Below are 19,008 nucleotides of genomic sequence, written 5' to 3' on the forward strand. Positions count from 1 at the left end.
TTAAGAGGTCCAAGTCATTAGGAGCCTTATCTAGATTTTTTTTTCCACTTCATACCGAAGATGACAAAAGAGGAAGAAGGAATAGGGTTGAAGAAAAGTAAACAAAAGAACAATTTCTTAAGAAAGGAAGCAAACAGAGAAACAAAGTGATTTTTTTTTCAGCTGTGAGGAATTTTAGCTAATTCGGAGGACTTGTTCCCATAATTTGTAATTCTCATTCCGATTTGACCAAGTCAGGTAAAGGTGGTCAAATCTGATGGGAGAAAGACTGAAGCAACAATAACAAACCAAAGAATATAATTACTGAGCGCTGTAATGATAAAGAGGAATTAAGACTAGCTGGTTGTCAATCTCAACTTTTAGTCATTAAGGAGAATTTTCAAGACAAAATCCCAATTCAGCTACTTACTAGGAGTGCGGCTCAGGCTCAAGGCTGCTTTCTACCATCTTAGAAGCAGAAAAAAACCTCAAACTTGCCTTTCCTCTTGGAAACAAGCTGAAAATCCAGAAAGGAGTTGCCTGCACTCCATCAACATGGAAACAGAAAAACTTTCCTTGTTGGAAGTGAGTGAAACTCCAGAAAAGGAGTTGTACAGCAAGATAAACCTTAGATCTCAACCAAATTTGGGGAGATCAGGGATTCTCTGGAGAGGAAAACTCTGCACCTCAGCAAATTGTCCCATTGGTTTGAGCAATAAAGATAGTTCAAGCTGGTACCAAGCATTGATAGATTTGTCAGAGGTCAGGGCCACCTCCATTCAGAGTTCCCCGTATTGGTCACCAATTTGTAAACCAAAATGTATCTGAGACAGGTCTCAATCAATTTAGAATTTAGTTTGCCAAGATTAAGGACATACCTGGAACAAATAAACGTGGAATCACAGGAAGTCTGTGGTCTGTGCCTTTCTTCAAAGATGACTTTGAGGGCTTCAGTATTTAAAGGCGAAAAGTGGCTGGAGGGGAAAGAGGGAGTGTGTGATAGTACACATGCTGCAAGAGAAAAGAAGCAGGTAGGGCAATAGTTAATTGTGTATTTGTCTTGTGGTCAGTAAATCAGCACTTTATATAAGATATGGTGAACATAGAGTGGCTACCTGTGGAGATGTTCAACCTTTTGTCTGTAGCTATCGGTTTAGGAACAACAGGAAAGGCAGCTTCTTGCATGACTCAGCTTTCAGCTTAAGATTTTTTTTTTCTTTTGGCATAGTAAATCAGGCCCCACGTTTTATTTTTTTTCATAGTGGAAAAGAACCCCTCTACACTTTGGGAGGCTGAGGTGGGTGGATCACCTGAGGTCAGGTATTCGAGACCATCCTGTCCAATATGGTGAAACCCAGTCTCCACTAAAAATACAAAAAATTAGCTGGGCGTGGTGGTGGGTGCCTGTAATCCCAGCTACTTGGGAGACAGGCAGGAGAATCACTTGAACCCAGGAGGCAGAGGTTGCAGTGAGCCAAGATTGTCCCACTGCACTCTAGCCTGGGCACGACAGAGTGAGACTCTGTCTCAAAAACAAACAAACAAACAAAAACCCTCTAGAAGGTAGAGCTAAGACCACAGGAAACAATGTGCTAGTGATGGGGGTGGGGGTGGGGGGGTACCATGGATCAGGATTGAGGCCTAATCAAGGAACATTCACACCCTGGTTGAGAGGACCCTTGCAATGTCTGCTGGGCAGGATTCCGAGAGTGCCACAGACTAATGATGGCTGTCTGTGTCTCATTCTTTCCATTTTTGAATGGGAGTGCTTATTGTAGGTATCCTGGGAGAATTCCGTCAGCGTAATTAAGAATGTGAATTAATCAAGATTCATGCCTGAATATTCAGTCACTTCACCTTTACATGGCAATGGGCCAAGACAACACCTACAAACAGGGTCTACATATTACTCAAACCCAAAGAATTTTGAGGTCTGCTTCAAAACACCAAAAAAAGAGAATTATCTTAAAAGATGGCCATGGCAGTTATAGCTGGGATCATGTTCTTTTATTTTCATACTACGAAAGTAATGCATGAATGCATGCTTATTTTTTTTAAAATTTAGGAAAACATCATTGTACACCGAGTAAAAAGTGAAAATATCGTTTATTGCAGTCCGCAATCTCTTCCTTGCACGACCCCACTTATCTCTCCATAGATAGCCACTGAAATCGTTCAGCAGAACTGATGAACTATGGTATAACTCTTAATGTGAGATAGGAAAAACATAACAAAAATGGTTTTATAAATGTATTGTGTAGACATGTGTACTTAAGAAAGTGCTAGAAGGAATCAAATATTAATCATGGCATTCACTGAATTGTAGGATTATGCTTGTTATTTGCTTTCTTCCTGATGTTTTTCTAAGTTTTCTAATTTTCTATATAAAAATGCCAATTTTATATTTATGTAGAGCAGGATTTATGTCCAATTCAATTGAAGGAATTTCAAGTCATTGCAGTAAAAAGTTTTATAAAAGTCGGGTGCAAAGAAAGAGTAATGAGGTAGGCCTACAAGACAGTCAACACAAGAAGAATTTACAAGTAATTCAATAAATACCTATTCAGTGCTAACATTGTTTTAGGAGTTAAGAAGAAAATGGTGATTAAGACAGGTAAGATCCTTCTTCTCATGGACATAAGTATGTCACAAAGGAGGCAGATTATGAACAATACATCAATAAGATAATTCAGGTAATATCTAGTGCTATGAAGAAACTAAAGAAGGGCATGGTAATAGCACATGCTGTCAGGGAGCAATATCTGCGAGACAGGGCAGTCAAAGAAGGCCTCTCTGGGGCCTTTGGAGCTGAGACTTGGATGCGAAGGACCAACCTACTCAACGCTCTGCAGCCAGAGCATTTGAGGCAGAAGAAACAGCAGTTGCAAATACCAAGGCAGGTATAGGCTTGGTTGATTCGGGGAGTGGGTGGACTCAGCTGGTACAAATCTGTGAAGGCAAGTCCTGATAGTAATGTGAACCTGTTGAATGGATGGTAGTTACACACATTGAAATGTCTGCACTTTTGGCAGGGATTTTCTTGAGAGGAAAAAGTATGACCTATAAAATATTATTGACAAAGTTTTCAAATGTGGCAAGAGCAACTGCAGTGCTAAAATGGTATTAAAACCACACAGAAGCTAGGCACGGTGGCTCACGCCTGTAATCCCAGTATTTTGGGAGGCCGATGTGAACAGATCACCCGAGGTCAGGAGTTCGACACCAGCCTGGCTAACATGGGTGAAATCCCATCTCTACTAAAAATACAAAATTAGCCAGGAGTGGTGGCACACGCTTGTAGTCCCAGCTGTTTGGGAGACTGAGGCAGGAGAATCACTTGATGCCAGGAGGTGAAGGTTGCAGTGGGCAGAGATCATGCAACTGCTCTCCAGCTTGGGCAACAGAGCGAGACTCCGTCTAAAAAACCAAAACCAAACCAAAACAAAACAAAAAACCCACACAGAAAGCCTACATGAGTATAAAAGTCAGTTTTCTGTTTTCCTTTTTTTGTTTGCTAATACTCTAAATGTAGATTCAGTGTCATGAACAGCTAAGACACTTATAGTTACTTTTTTTATTTTTATTTTTTGAGACAGGGCCTCTCTCTGTCACCCAGGTTGGAGTGTAATGGTGTGATCATGACTCACTGCAACCTCAATATCCCCGGCCCAAGCCATCCTCCTGCCTAAGCCTCCCGAGTAGCTGGGACTACAGGTGCACACCACCGCACCCAGCTTCTTTTTTTAAAAAAATTATTTTTAGTAGAGATGAGGTCTTAATATGTTGCCCAAGCTGGTCTTGAACTCCTGAGCTCAAGGGATCCTCCTGTCTAGGCCTCCCAAAGTGCTGGGATTACAGGTGTGAGCCACCACACCTGGCCATAGTTAGTTAAACAATTTCAAGATGAGATCTCAAAGAGCCCTTTTCTTCACCATGGCTGATTAAGCTCTCTAAAAGTAAGGTACAGTGTCAGCACTGAGTTCTAGGCAGCAGATGCTGAGTCAGCGAGCAGTAATTGTCTAAGACCTGAGTGGATTCAGAGATCTTAGCATACAGGCCATGTTGTGTGTGCGTTTGTTGGGGGTGGGATGAGGTGGGGTGTGGTGTGGCTACGAATCTGGAAGGCCACAGCAGTTGGGCTGGACATACAACTGGAAGGCAGCTATGCTCACCACTATACCACCAACGCTGGACATACAACTGGAATGATCAAATGTGGAGCTAGAGCTGCCTAGGTACCTCTGCTTCAAAGGATCCAGCTTCATTTTTAAAACAAGAGTAGGCTGTGCTTCAGTGGCCTAATTTATGGAAGATGGAGACCGTGAGGGGCCTTGAAATTATAGCTCTGATCCTTCAGAAACTACCTACCAAGGATTGGGTCCTGGTGGCAGCAGCAGACTCAGAGCGTGGCTGGCTTAGCTGAGAGAGGATGAATCATTTTAGGAAGACGGTGAGTGAACTTGATGAAACAGAGATGTTTAGTTTAAAGATAAGGGGGATCCTGACTTTTTGTAAAGTTTATTATGAGCAGAACATTACCGAGATGTTTGAATTTCTTCATTTTTGTAAATTATATTTCACTTTTTTGGTGTTTTAAAGTTTTAATTATTTTTAAATTAATACGTATTTGTACATGGAACATGTGAAATTTTGATACATGTATGCAGTGTGATTTAATGTGATTAAATCAAGGTATTTAGGATATCCATTGCCTGGAACATTGATCATTTCTTATTGTTTTATTCTTATTGCCTTTGTTTATAGAGGCAAATGTATTGTCACAGACAGAATAGAACCAACTGGAAAGTGTGCTGGTTTTTCTTTTATTAACCACAGCTATGTGGATTCTGGTGCCAGGCACCACTAGTCACTTTTGGCAGTACCTGAATTTTAGGGCACATCTTTGGTTGAGATGAATAGTCTTTGAAATGTTAGCTTTGCATTCCTAAATATATAATAGAAAAGGCAAATGTCAGTCTGACACAGGTGACAGCAGTTGCTGAAATGGACCCTGGATTCATTGTAAAACCAGATGGTTTAGGAGACAGAGATTTAGATGGCAAAGTCTGCCATATTGAGTTGAACAAATAAAACCTTAAAGGAAGAGCCAAAATCTTGATGGACTATCAAACAACGCCCTGTCTTAATGAGCAGGCATCAATAACCTGTCAGTGCTGGTTACAGTAACAATGAGAAGACAATATAACCTCTACTCAGATGCATCAAGGATAACTTCCAAAAACATGCCTGTAGCTGGAGGGAAATGGATTTTCAGTTCAAGTTACACACATTGAAATGTCTGCATTTGTAACATGTCTGACTAATAATTCTGAAATGTCTTGCTTTGTATTTACTTAAGAATACATTTGGGGCAAAGGAATCAAATTCTGTAAAATGGAAAGATGGGTTACTAGGAAACATACATAAATATACACAAAAAGATACTAATGTATGTAACTGAGCAATTAACACCTATAATTTACTTTCTTCCAAATAGGTTAATTCCAGTCTCTGAAGCAGTTCACGCTGTTGACTCTGGGCAGTAGCATCTTTTCCTCACCTCGTATTGCCAGTAACTGGAGCAATATGAGGTAGGGAGAAGATGTCTCCATGACCTGCTCCTTCAGAAGCTCTGTGCTTTATCAATAGTCAACTGATAAACACTTTCCAGTGCCCAAAGCCAAAGGACTGTGGTTGTTCTTTATGTCACTTATTTCTTTATAGCTTTCCTTATGTGGCTTTTTTTCCCACCCAATGCTGGAGGATAAAGGAATGAGGAATTACAGTTCTTTGGGAAACTTCAAATGTTCAGATCCAGCAGTGAACTCTATGAATAATTATCTCGGTGTTGCAAGGTCCTCCAGTAGAAAGAGAATGAATATTTCTGCCAGCTTTAGGGTAATTTACTAAGGGAAAAAGAAGGCAATTCCAACTTCCATGAGCTGTGTCTTTGTACAACATAAAATATCTAAGTCATAAATAAATGTCTTATAAATGTTAAGACTAATGAAAATATCATGTATCAATATGTTCAACACATTTCTCTGGATTGAATAAGGCTTGGAGTATAATATTTCTGTTTTAAAGATTATAGACATTTGTTCTTTCTTTGATCTATTTTATGTCAAATTTTTGTTCAGTAACAAATCGTAAGATTGTTCTTATGAGAAAATGTGATATTTTATGATGATTCATTTTATTTTCTATCCCTAGGCACTGTATAGTAAAAATTTGGAAGCACATATATGTATATTTTCTTTCATTTTCTGTTTTTTTTGAGACAGAGTCTCGCTGTGTCACCAGGCTGGAGTGCAGTGGCAGGATCTCGGCTCACTGCAACCTCTGCCTCCGGGGTTCGAGCAATTCTCCTGCCTCAGCCTCCCGAGTAGCTGAGACTATAGGCGCATGCCACTATGCCAGCTAATTTTTGTACTTTTTGTAGAGACGGGGTTTCACCATGTTGGCCAGGATGGTTTTGATCCCTTGACCTTGTGATCCACCCACCTTGGCCTCCCAAAGTGCTGGGATTACAGGTGTGAGCCACCACACCCAGCCTATGTGTATGTTTTCTAGTAAATTTGGGGAGGGTCCAATTGTAGTATGACCCCTTCTCTACCCTTCAAAATATGTAACTATGCAGATTCACTCTCTGGGTAGGAGCAAGTGTAATACAGATTGCATGTGATAGATATGCTGATTATGTAGCTTAAAGTGAATGCTTAACTGGCATGCAGGCCATGAGACAGCCTTGTCACGGAGGCCTATACTTATTAACCACAGGACAGTAGATTGTGGAAAGGAGTTAGGAAGGAAAAGAATAATGGTAAAAACAAACATCCTATTGTTTTATAGATTGTCAAATGCTTTTACATGATTTCACGTGCACATCAAACTTACCCTATGAAGTTGGTTTTGTTTTAAGTCATTTTGCAGTTGTGGAAATGAAACAGAGAGAGATTCTGTGACTTTCCAAGGCCATATAAGCCTTGGAAGAGGTGGAAGAGCTGGATGCCCATGATGGCTTCAGGACTATACTGTTTAGAAAAATCAGGGGAAGACATACATGGGTTGGTAAGCACTGGAGTTGTGTTCATTAAAATCCCCAGTTTCAATGCACATAATTGAGTAAATATGTTTCAGAATTTTCGGAACAGGAGATCTGGGTGTGGCTTCATCTTCTACAGTCCACGTTTGAGGATGAGATCAGAAAGAATCTTGCTTCTTTAATGACCTGGCAGCCAGAAAAGATGTCACTAGGCCAGAAGTTGAGGAGGAAGAGTTATGGAGTGAGAAAGGAAAACTGGAAATGCCTATGAAAGTCATTGTATTCCTATCAGAGTGCTCAAACTCCAAAGTATTGACATTTTGGGTGAGATAATATTTTGTGGGGAGCTGTCCTGTGCATTACAGGGTGTTGAGCACCATCCCTAGCTTCTACCCACTAAGTGCCAGTAACATTGCACCTCCTCATCCCCAGTTGCATCAGCCAGAAAAGTCTCCAGGCATTGCCAAATGTCCCTCAAGGTACAAGACCACTCCTGGTTGAGAACCATTGTTTAAGATGAATCAAACTGAATTAAGTAACCAAGATTGTATGCTTCAACTTTACCTACTGCACATGGATCGCACATGGAAATCTTTTTCCCCCTCACACTGTTGTAAAGTATTTTTTAAAGCAATGAGATAAACTTACCAAATGTATGCTTATTGGACAACTTTCTACAGATGGATAGCATTAGGGAAAATAAGAAGGGCCATTATGGTGTTAAGGAAAAAGACTTTGGGGGAAAATTCCAAATTCTTGAGACACTGGCAGTAGAATATTACCCAAGGCAGAAACTTCCTGAGTCTCCTGCTTTTACATCAAATGAGGCTGTTGGTAGGCATGTAAAATGGTGTAATCTTTTTGGAAGTCCATTTGGCCTTGACCCTGCTGTCAGGGACTCCTTCTCTAATGTATGGAAGAGCCTCTACTTCATATCAGTCTCACTGGTACTTTTGTGATTGGTACCAGTCACAAAAGCCCAGAACCACTCATTCCGAAGTTTCTATTGAGAGAAACTCTCATAACTGTCCCCTAGAAAAATAAAATAAAAATACCACAAGCAATAAGATTTTGAACCTCTTCTAAGGAGGTCATGAATAGAGACAACTTAATTTTTAAAGGGTAAGAGGCTTGTAATATTACAGCTTCCGAGTGTGGAAAGGGCACAAGGCTTAATGGAGAAATATAATATGCAATTAATGATTTGCTGGCGAAGGAATCCATCAGTGTAAAAATAAGGACACCAAATACATAAACCAAACAACTAGTATCTTGACTGTTGTTTTATCCCAGCTTCAAAACTACCTTGTAGACCTAGAAAGGAATATAATGAGAGATATAAATCCTTGCCTTGAGAGAACTTAACTGCAGGAACTTATTGATTTTTAAATATGTGGATTAAAAAATCATGTTCAACAAGGAGAAATCATTAATGGCTATTCTAGTGGACATTTGCTTTTAAAATTATTTTGGCTGTCCAGCATGTGAATGCTCATCTTATGTTTTGGAAATTACCCTTCCAATGAGTCTTGGAAGGAGGCAGACTTGCCTGTAACCATAGAAGAAGACAATGCCAAATACCAGCTCTTCAGGCATATCTCTGAGACCTAGCCTTCATCAGTGTGATGGAGCCAGCTGAGAACCCAGCAGTGTTCTTACAGCCCACCAGTGACATGCGAGCTGGAAGAATCACATTCCGTAGGAGCAGCAGCTGGAGGAGAACTGAGTTCCTTAGGGTAGCTGGCCGTGTGCAGCATCTGGGACTAGGGGCGTTGGCAGAGCAAGGGGACAGAGGGTTCTACCTTGTGATTTTGGGTGTTGTTATCAGCTGCACAACTCCCTGTCCATTTTCCAGTTCTTTCAGTGATTCTGGGAGCCACCCACTATGTTTTTAATAGATTCCATTTTCTGCTTAAGTCAGCTGGAGTTGATTTTTCTTGCCTGAAACTAAGAACCCAGAGTGATACAATCACTAGCTTGTAAGAATTACATTAACAGCCTTAGAAGCAGAAAATTTGTTTTCAAAACAAAATTCGGTTATTATAGTAGTGATAATAATAATAATAGCTAACATTTCTTAAGTATGTACTGTGTGCCAGGTGCTGTTCTATAAAATGTTCACTGAACTTATTAACTCATTAAATCCTGACAATAATCCTATAAGCAAACTGAAACACAAAGTAGTTCAAGTACACAAATGGTAAAAATGCAGACTTAGGCTTTACATCTGAGCATTTTGACTTCAGAGCCCATACTTTTTTTTTTTTTTTTGAGTTGGGGTCTCTCTCTCTGTTGCCCACACTGGATTGCAGTGGCTTTATCCTAGCTCACTGTAGTCCTGAACTCCTAGGCTCAAGTGATCCTCCCACCTCAGCCTCCTGAGTAGCTAGATAGGACTACAGGTATGAGCCATCATGCCTGGCTATTTTTTTTCTATACATATTTTTTTATTTTTAGAGAAGAAGTCTTGCTATGTTGCCCAGGCTTGTCCATGCTCTTAACAGTTATCAAGTAAGAATCTGTTTACTTTGCTAAGAAACTTCCTTTTCCATAGCTTTAAATTTTTTTTCAGATTTCATTGGAGAAAGAATCTCTATTTCTTCTTTGATAATTTCTAACACAAGACTTTATCTTCCACAGTGAGGAAAAAAGGGGCTACATTGGCATAACTCAGCCAGAGTAGAGTAGGGTCTTCATCCTTTCACTCATTCATCCACTCAGCAAATATGTAATAGCTGCCTGGGGTAGGCAGACGCCAATGATCTTTGCCTTCTGGTGTTTATGTTGTTGAATCATCCTCTCTCCTTGAGTGTGTGCTGGTCTAGTGACTTGTTTCTAACCAGTAGAATGCATCAAAGGTGATGAGATATTACTTCTATGATAGTTTATATAAGATTGTAACTCCTCTCTTGCTGTTTCCTTCTTGGCTTGCACACATTGATAAAGCAAGCTGCCACAAAATGAGCTGCTATGTTGGGGTTGCAAAGGACTGGTGGCAGCTTTTAGCCAATAGCCAGCTGGGTGCTGAGGATCTCCTTCAAATAGCCCTTGAAGAACTGACCTCTGCCAACAACCACGTGAGCTTGGAAGCAGATCCTTTCCCAGTTGAGCTTTCAGATGAGATCCCAGCCCTGGCCAATACCTTGATTGCTGATGTGTAAGAGACACTGAAGCCGGGCACGTGCCCAGCTAAGCCATGCCCAGGGCTCCTGACCCCACAAAAACTGTGAGATAAGAATTGTGTGGCGTTTTAAGCTGCTACATTTATAGTAATTTGTTATGCAGAAATACATAATGTATGTAGTACTGTTTTTGTGTGTGTAGCAGTTTTTCTAGATAGACCAGGTCCCTGACCTCACGGAACTTTTGAAAGAAATGAACATGATAACTTCAGGTAGTTATTAGAGCTTTGAGGAGAATAAAACATGGTGATGCTATAGAGCTATTCTGTCTAATGGGGTAGGCCCTACCCATACACAGGGCTTTTCACATAAATTAAAATGAAATAAAATTAGAAATTCAGTTCCTCAGCCACAGTTACTTGGTTTTAAGAACTCAGTAGCCACATGTGCCTGGCTGGTGGCTACTGTATGGAACAGCACTTTAGAACATTTCCATCATCACAGGAAGTTCTACCATGCAGAGCTATTGCAGAGAATGACTTGAGGAATGAGTGGCTTCTCTAAAATGAGAAGCCAGGGGCCAGGCACAGTGGCTCACACCTGTAATCCAGGCACTTTGAGAGGCTGAGGAGAGTGGATCACTTGAGATCAGGAGTTTGAGACCAGCCTGGTCAACATGGTGAAACCCTGTCTCTACTAAAAATACAAAAATTATCTAGGTGTGGTGATGGGCACCTGTAATCCCAGCTACTTGGGAGGCTGAGGCAGGCGAATCACTTGAACCTGGGAGGTGGAGGTTGCAGTGAGCTGAGATCGCACCAGTGCACTCCAGCCTGGGTGACAGAGTGAGACTCCATCTCAAAAAAATTTAAAAAAGATGAAAAAAAAATGAGAAGGTAGGGAAGGCTTCTCTGAAGGGGAATTATTTGAGGCAAGACCTAAACGATAAGAAAAAGCCAGACTTTCCAAGCACAGCTGCATTGTAAATTAAAAATAAATAAAATAAAGAAAAAGCCAGACCTGCAAAGATCTGGAGATGGGATGTGTTTGGCGGAGGGAACAAGATGCATGAAGATGTACGGCAAAAACCCTCAGGGTGTATTTGAAGACAGTGTGGTTGGAACTTAGGTGAAACAGGAGAAAAGGAATAGCAGTGAGGCAGGAATGGGAAGCTAAGGGGCCAGGTGGTGTAGGTTCTTGTGTCCAGGTTAAGGGTCTTGAGTTGTACTCCATGTACAATGGGAAGTCACTGGAGGTTTTAAACACAGGAGTAATGTTATGCTATTTACGTTTATGTTCTCAACAGATCACTTTTTCTGGTATTTGCATAGATTGTTGGAGATAACATTCAACAAGTGACTGCTTTTTTTGGAAAATATATTTATCATTTAGAAGACTATTTCAGTAGCCCAGGCTGACCTGAGCAGTGGCCATTGAGTTAGAGAAATAGACAGATAAATGATCTATTTTAGATATGTGACTGGCAAAACTTGATACATTGGATGCAAGAGAGCAGGAGAAAGGGAGGAATCAAAGATTATATTTACAATTTTGATTTGAACAAAAGGTTGGATGGTGATAGGAAGAGGAAAGACTGGGAGAAGTACAGGTTTGGAGGGCAAAAGTGAAGGGTTCTTTTCCAGTTGTGTTAAATCTGAGATGCTTTTTAGATACCCAAGTAGTCAGGTAAAGTGGGCCATTAGATATGCACCCAGAGTGCAGAAAGGTCACAGCTGGAGATATAAACTGGGAGTCACTGGGTTACAAATGCCACATAAAGCCACAGGACTGAAGGACATTTCCAGGGAAAGCACAGAGATGGAAGTGAGTCTCAGGGCTCTGTTGGAAAAGGAGGGAGAAAACAGAAGAACATTATATATACTACATAATCTCTCTCTCCCTTGAACCTCATTATTCCATAAAGAACTGGGTTAGTAATAAAAAGATTAACTCCCAGGATGGAGCTCAACTAGGTTTTTGTATAGCAATAGCTGTCTGGTATTTAAAACACAAAACTGGGGCCTGGAGGTGGTATAGAAGGGAGAGGAATTAAATTGCAAGTAAACTCCTAACCATTTACCATGGAGGCCTAGAAGGGTCATCTCTTCAACCCCATCTGTGTCTCTTCATCCCTGATTCCTCATGTTCTAGCCACAGTGGTCTTTCAGGTGCTCAAATATGCTAATCTTTCTACCTCAGGACCTTTGCACAAACATCTCCCTTTGGCTGCTTTTTTTCTCCCCGTTTCTTGGCCACTTGAACTCTAGTGTGTCTCTCTTGTTTTTCTGTCTCAGGAATTTTTATTGTTTCCTATATGGTTCTCATTACAATTTATAGTCTTTCAACTTTTGGCTGCCTCTCCTAATAGAATTAGAGTTTTCACAAATGAAATGATTTATATATTTTTTTAAACTGTTAAAATCCTATGTGCTTGGGGATAAATACTTGTTAGATGCATAACCTCACTGCCTGGGGATGAATATTGTTGTGTGAGTGAACTTATTCATTGAGTGTTAGACACTATAAGTTGTATAAGAGGTTTTATCTTATTTAAGCCTCTCAGTTCTGTGGTGTAGATATTTTTATACCCATTTTACAGATGAAATGATAGGTTGGGTAACTTGGTAAAATTCACACACCTGGTAAGTATTAATAGCAGAGGCAGCATTTGAAGCCAGAGCCAGGTATTCTAAAGTACGTATACTAGAAGGGAACAGGAATATGAGGGCAAGCTCGGAGATGCAAATGGAATAATACGCCATACAAGAAGACTCACTGCCACCCAAGTCCAAGGGGACTGCTGATTTAAAGAAATCAGGGTAAAGGCAGAGTTTCAAAGGGGGAGTGTTGTGGTGGTGAAGCACGAGATGTGGGGTATATTGTTCAACAGAGTGGTTCAAGAACAGGATGGGGAAGAGTGGGAAACAGGCCTTTTCTTGGAAATAGGGCACAAAAGAATCAGAAAACCAAGTCAGTACTAGTGCATTGACTGTGGTAACCAGGCCACTTCTTTCTGCCACCTGGGAAAAATAGAGGAACTATGAGCATTAAGAAATCTGGTAGATAGGCCCGAGATTTTTAGGGGGTAGTCATCTTTCAGGCATTTATATCATTTATTATCATACATTTGTAAGATTATTTGATTAACGTTTGTCTCTCTGTAGATTTCATAAGGGCTATTTATTATTTTTTGCTTCACTCACTGTTGTATAATAATGCCTAGCAGAACAGCATTAATGGAGATCAGTAAATCTTTTATGAATGAATAATAGACAAATGATAGTAATAATAGGAAACACAATGCATATATGCTATGCTCCAGGCACTGTTTAAACACTACACATATTAATTCAGTCCCTTCTTACAATAACTCTGTGAGATGGGTACAATTATTTTCTATATTTTATAGATGTGGAAACTGAGGCACAGAGAGGTTAAGTCAGTCATCCAAGGTCACACAGTGAGTCAGTGGCAGAGCTGGAATGGAACATTGTTCTGGAGACCATGCTTTTACCATTTTGCTACACCACCTGTGAACAAATGAACACATGCCCAGATGGCTGTTCTAAGGGCCACTTGGCACCTCTGCTTTTGGACAGAGACCGTTCTAAGACTATTACAAAGCCAGATTTTTCTTTTAAGGATGAATATTGCTAATATCCTGTCTGTCTTGTCTCTTATAAGATCTATAAAGGGAACAGTTGGCCTGCAGAGAATTGGATGTATAAAGTAACCAGCTGAAATGCAGCAGGACAGGATAGAGACTGGCGGGAGGGGGACACAGCAAATAACAGCTGACTTTGGAGTAAGGAAATTCCAAGATTATAACTTAGTACCAGGGTAAAGGCAGAGGAAATGGAAATGGAGCCCCCCTCAACTGTAAGTCAGACATGTAGAGCTGGGAAGGGCTTTGCAGGAGTAAATGGAATAGCATTTCCTAAACACGCAGGTTTTTTTTGTTTGTTTGTTTTTTAATTCAGACATAAAGTTAAAAAGGTACGGAATAAGAGAAATTCAGTTTTAAGTTAGCATCAGAATGAACACATATGTACTTTGTTTCTTGGTTATAAAAAAGAAAACTTTGGAATAAAATCTATTTTTAAATGTTATAATAACTGGCCAGGTATGATGGCTCACGCCTGTAATTCCAGCACTTTGGGAAGCCAAGGCAGGTGAATCACTTGAAGCCAGGAGTTCGAGACCAGCCTGGCCAACATGGCAAAACCCTGTCTCTACTAAAAATGCAAAAAATTAGCCAGATGTGGTGCACATCTGTAGTCCCAGCTACTAAAGAGGCTGAAGCAGGAGAATTGCTTGAGCCTGGGAGGTGGAGGTTGCAGTGAGCCAAGATTGCAGCACTGCACTCCAGCCTGGGTGACAGAGACTCCATCTCAAAAAACAATAAAATAAAATAAAATAAAATAAAATAAAATAAAATAAAATGTTATAATAACAGAGTATGTGTAATTATATATAGAAATACTATGAAATGTGATTGTTAATCTTATTTCAATACTAGACTGTTGTGTTCATTATATGAAAGAATGATCGAGTTTGAGGTCTAATGCTTTTAAAAATTCATTTTCCTTTTTCTATGACTATGCTTCCATTTCCCAATCTATTATTGATACTGAGAGTTTTACCTGACTGAGGCCATTTAAAATAATATAATTTAGTCTTCCACCTTACTCTGAAACCTACACTGAAAACAAATATTTCTTAAAAAGCAATTACACATTTATGCGCTTATTACTTGCCACACATATATTATAAAAGTTGATTGCTTTATGTAAGAGAAGTTAATCTGAAATCATTCTTAGCTAAATGTAATATTCTCTGTACTTGTTAAAACATGCAAAATAAAATGGCAGGAGCAATATAGTTTAAGTATTTTTTTATTGTATGTTTGGCAAACTATGAAAATTCACATTTAGAAATTCTTTTGCTCTATTGAAACCTTGTTATTGCCTAACCATAATAAAGGTAGAAATATGAAAATATTCTAGATTGTTACATTTTATGACTAAAGTACAAAATTATAGAAATAAATAGAAAGGTACACTTTGGGAGGCTGAGGTGGGCGGATCATGATGTCAGGAGATCGAGACCATCCTGGCTAACACAGTGAAACCCCATCTCTACTAAAAATACAAAAAAAAAAATTAGCCGGGTATGGTGGTGGACGCCTGTAGTCCCAGCTACTCGGGAGGCTGAGGCGGGAGAATGGTGGGTGAACCCAGGAGGTGGAGCTTGCAGTGAGCTGAGATTGTGCCACTGCACTCCAGCCTGGGTGACAGAGCAAGACTCCATTTCAAAAAAAAAAAAAAGAAATAAATAGAAAGGTAATAATAATAACAATATTTGTAGAGAATTTTGTAAAATATTTTTCACATTTGATGTGGTTTGGCTGTGTCCTCACTCAAATCTCATTTTGAATTGTAGCTCCCATAATTCCCATGTGTTGTGGGAGGGACCCCATGGGAGATAATTGAGTCGTGAGGGGAGGTCTTTCTCGTGCTGTTCTCATGACAGTGAATAGGTCTCACTAGATCTGATGGTTTTATAAAGAGGAGTTCCCTGCACATGCTCTCTCATTTCTCTCTTGCCTGCCTCCATGTAAGACATGCCTTCCACCTGCCACCATGATTGTGAGACCTCCCTCGTGGAACTGTGAGTCCACTAAACCTCTTTTTCTTTATAAATTACCCAGTTTTGGGTATGTCTTTATCAGCAGCATAAAAATGGACTAATACAACATCTATTATTCTTATTTAATACTTAGAACAGCTTCAGGGAGTTGGTAATATTATTTTTATCCCAGAGTTGAGGGAGTAGAGTTCCAGAGAATAACTTATGCACACTAGTATCTGGTGAGGTTGAAGTTTTTTGACTTCAGCTCTGTATAATTTCATTGCATGAAACCACCTCTGTGCAGGAAAACTAACGGATTTGGATCTCAATATTGACTTTAAGGAGATTTTAGGATTTTCAAAAATAAATGTTAAGAAAGTGGTTATTTATATTGGGTTTGGTGTTTAAAGGAATTGTCAAAGGTGGAAAAGAGTCCTTTCCACCCCAGATAGTTTTTATTCTTTCCAGGTAGAAGACACAGAGCATCATCCAGATCCTCTCTTCCTTAGTGAGAGGCACACTCTGTAAAGAGTGGTGTTCAACAGAAACTGTAGAGGCAGACCTGGAATCAAATCCGAGTTCTGCCATCTCTTCTTAGCTAAGTGGCCTTGGGTGAGTGAATTCACTTCTCTAAAACTCAGTTTCTTCATCTGAAGAATGCAGATGAGTAAAGTACCTATGTGAAAAGATTTGTTACAAACACAAAATAAAATAGTTTATGTAAGACACTCAGTAGATTGCACTAGATATACAATGAGCTATCATCTTTATGTCCCATGCCTTCAAAGACAGTAAATTGAGTATGCATGCAATATTTTAATGACTTATGCCTTAAGGATCTTAGTAAACTTAACATGCCTAAGTTTAAATTGGCATACGTGTTAAAACCTGACTTTTAAATTTTCTGAGGATACTAATTCAAATATATTATTACACTGTTCCCATAAGTTAGCTTATTTTTGACCCAGTGAATATGGTCCCCGTATGCCTGTGAAACTCTCTCCTGATACACTGACAGTAGGTGAGCCTGTGGCTGGTTTCTGCCTGAAAGGATGCATGATCCATGTAGGTTGTTAGAGGCTCGTGTTAAACTCTGAGCATCTGCCCATCTTGACATTCTGGCCTCCAATCTGGGGCTATTTTGAGTGACTACTGAGCTGCTTAAAGTGTCATAAAGAGTTTCAGCAGGATTGAGGACAATACATTAGTTTTTACTGTGTTTAACTAGCTAAAACTAATTTTAGGAAGTGGACATTTTTTGGAAATTATTGCAATGGGTATTTTTCACTCATTGATTTGCATAAACACATCCAAATAGTGTTTATTAATAGAAGCAATTTTCATTGTTGACTCCTTGGTGGATTTCTAGGTAGGCCTATTGTTTGAACCCAAAGATCCCTTATTGTTATTTCTCTAGAGACGGAGCACATGTGCTTGATGACAAGGGCGAATTTTTAAGAGAACACTGAACTTCTAAGTATTTATTGATCCATTTGGACCCAGTTAATCCCGAGCCCAGTACCTGGAACTTGGGGTGGGAAGATGGTGGTGTTTGGAATTTCTGGGTTGATTTGTATTGCTATCATACGGATGAAATGTCTTTTTTTTTTTAGTTTGTGTTTTTTATATATACTTATTGTTTAGATTCAAGAACTGGCTAAACTGAAAAAGTCTTTGATGAGTTGAAATGGCATGAGAGACAGTTTTTCTTTTAGTTGCTCAGGGGTACTCTTTATTTTCTCATCCCTAGGTAGAATATGTTTTCTGAGGAATGAATGTTCTTTGTATCTTTGTACATCCCACTGCACTCAATGCTTGTCAGATTCATCTGTAGTAACACCACATTACGAATCAAATTTTAAGAGCTGGATGAAATTTAGTTAAGGATGTCAAGAGAAACTATAGCACTTAGAAAATGGCTGAAAAAATGAGAATGTTTTACTTAGAAAAGAGAACAGCATTTATGATGGTTATTCTTAAATAATTACAGTGCAGCTTTTTATATAGATCCAGACAACAAAACTAGAAACAATGAGAAGTTATCTTTGGGCCTGATGTAAGACTTTCATAATGCTGAGAGCTTCTTATGAAAGAAATGGGTCCCTTTGAGGGGTGGAAGGCAGTCAGCTCTCTGTCACTGCATTGGATGACATCCTTTCATCCTTCAGCTACTGAAGTGACTTTCACTTTGGGCAGAAGATTGGATTGGTTGACTTCCCAAGATTCACTTTAACTCTAAGATGCTACGACTTCACAATCTTTAAAAAATGAGCCTAAAATATAAAATGTTTTGAGAACTTACTGTGTGACATGGACAAGTCCTGCATCCCCTCTGGGCTCTAGATGTCTAATCTGCAAAATGAGATGGCTGGGCACTAGATCAATAACATACATCCTCTGGCCCTTAAGTTGCATCGAACCTGAAATGTAAAGAAGAAAGACTGGAAGCTGCCATCATGCTTTAACTCTTGAATGTGCCCAGGTGTCGATGTTTTAGTGGTTTATTAAACAACATTTTCATTCACATTTTAAAGTTTATTAAAGTGGATGATCTACGTTTTAAGACTTCTTCTCCCCCATAAGGCACAATGATGTTATTTTGATTTGGAAGGAAAACAAACATGTGATCTGAAAAATTTTGATTTTTCTTAAATTGCTTCTTGAACCACTGTTGTATTAGGTGATGTTTTTAGTCCCTGTGTCTTGCACATTGTTTTTAATTCCCTCATCACTCTTAGAATAATAGATTCTAAGTCTAGAAATTTGAAATTATTGGTCCAGGAAGCTTCTACCCCTCGATTAGTCACTGCTTTTTGGAACCCAGCATTGGCTGGATCTGAGAAGGGGCTATCCAGGGAACAGAGACAATTTCTCTTCTAGTTGTAGGACAGAGTACACTTCTCAGAGCACAAAGGAGAATAGAGTCAGATGTAATGTGTACTCAAAGCCTTTTCCAAAGTACTTACCTTCTCAGCAACCAAAATCACCCCCTCCCCAAATGAATGTTCTAGGAATAACAACTTTTACTTAAAAAAAGATCATTTATAGTGGAGGTGGCCAAAAATGAAATACCAGATTCTAAGTTCCATGACAACAAAGTCTTCCCTACTATATTCCTAGAAAATATCACAAAATCTGGCAATTAGTGAGAACTCATTTTGTTGAATGAGTAAATGAATGAATGAACAAATAATTTTCCTAAACTTTCCCCATCTGTACTTCTAATGGTGA

The sequence above is a fragment of the Pongo abelii genome, chromosome 6, assembly GCF_028885655.2.
Source record: "Pongo abelii isolate AG06213 chromosome 6, NHGRI_mPonAbe1-v2.0_pri, whole genome shotgun sequence".
Taxonomy (NCBI): Eukaryota; Metazoa; Chordata; class Mammalia; order Primates; family Hominidae; genus Pongo; species Pongo abelii.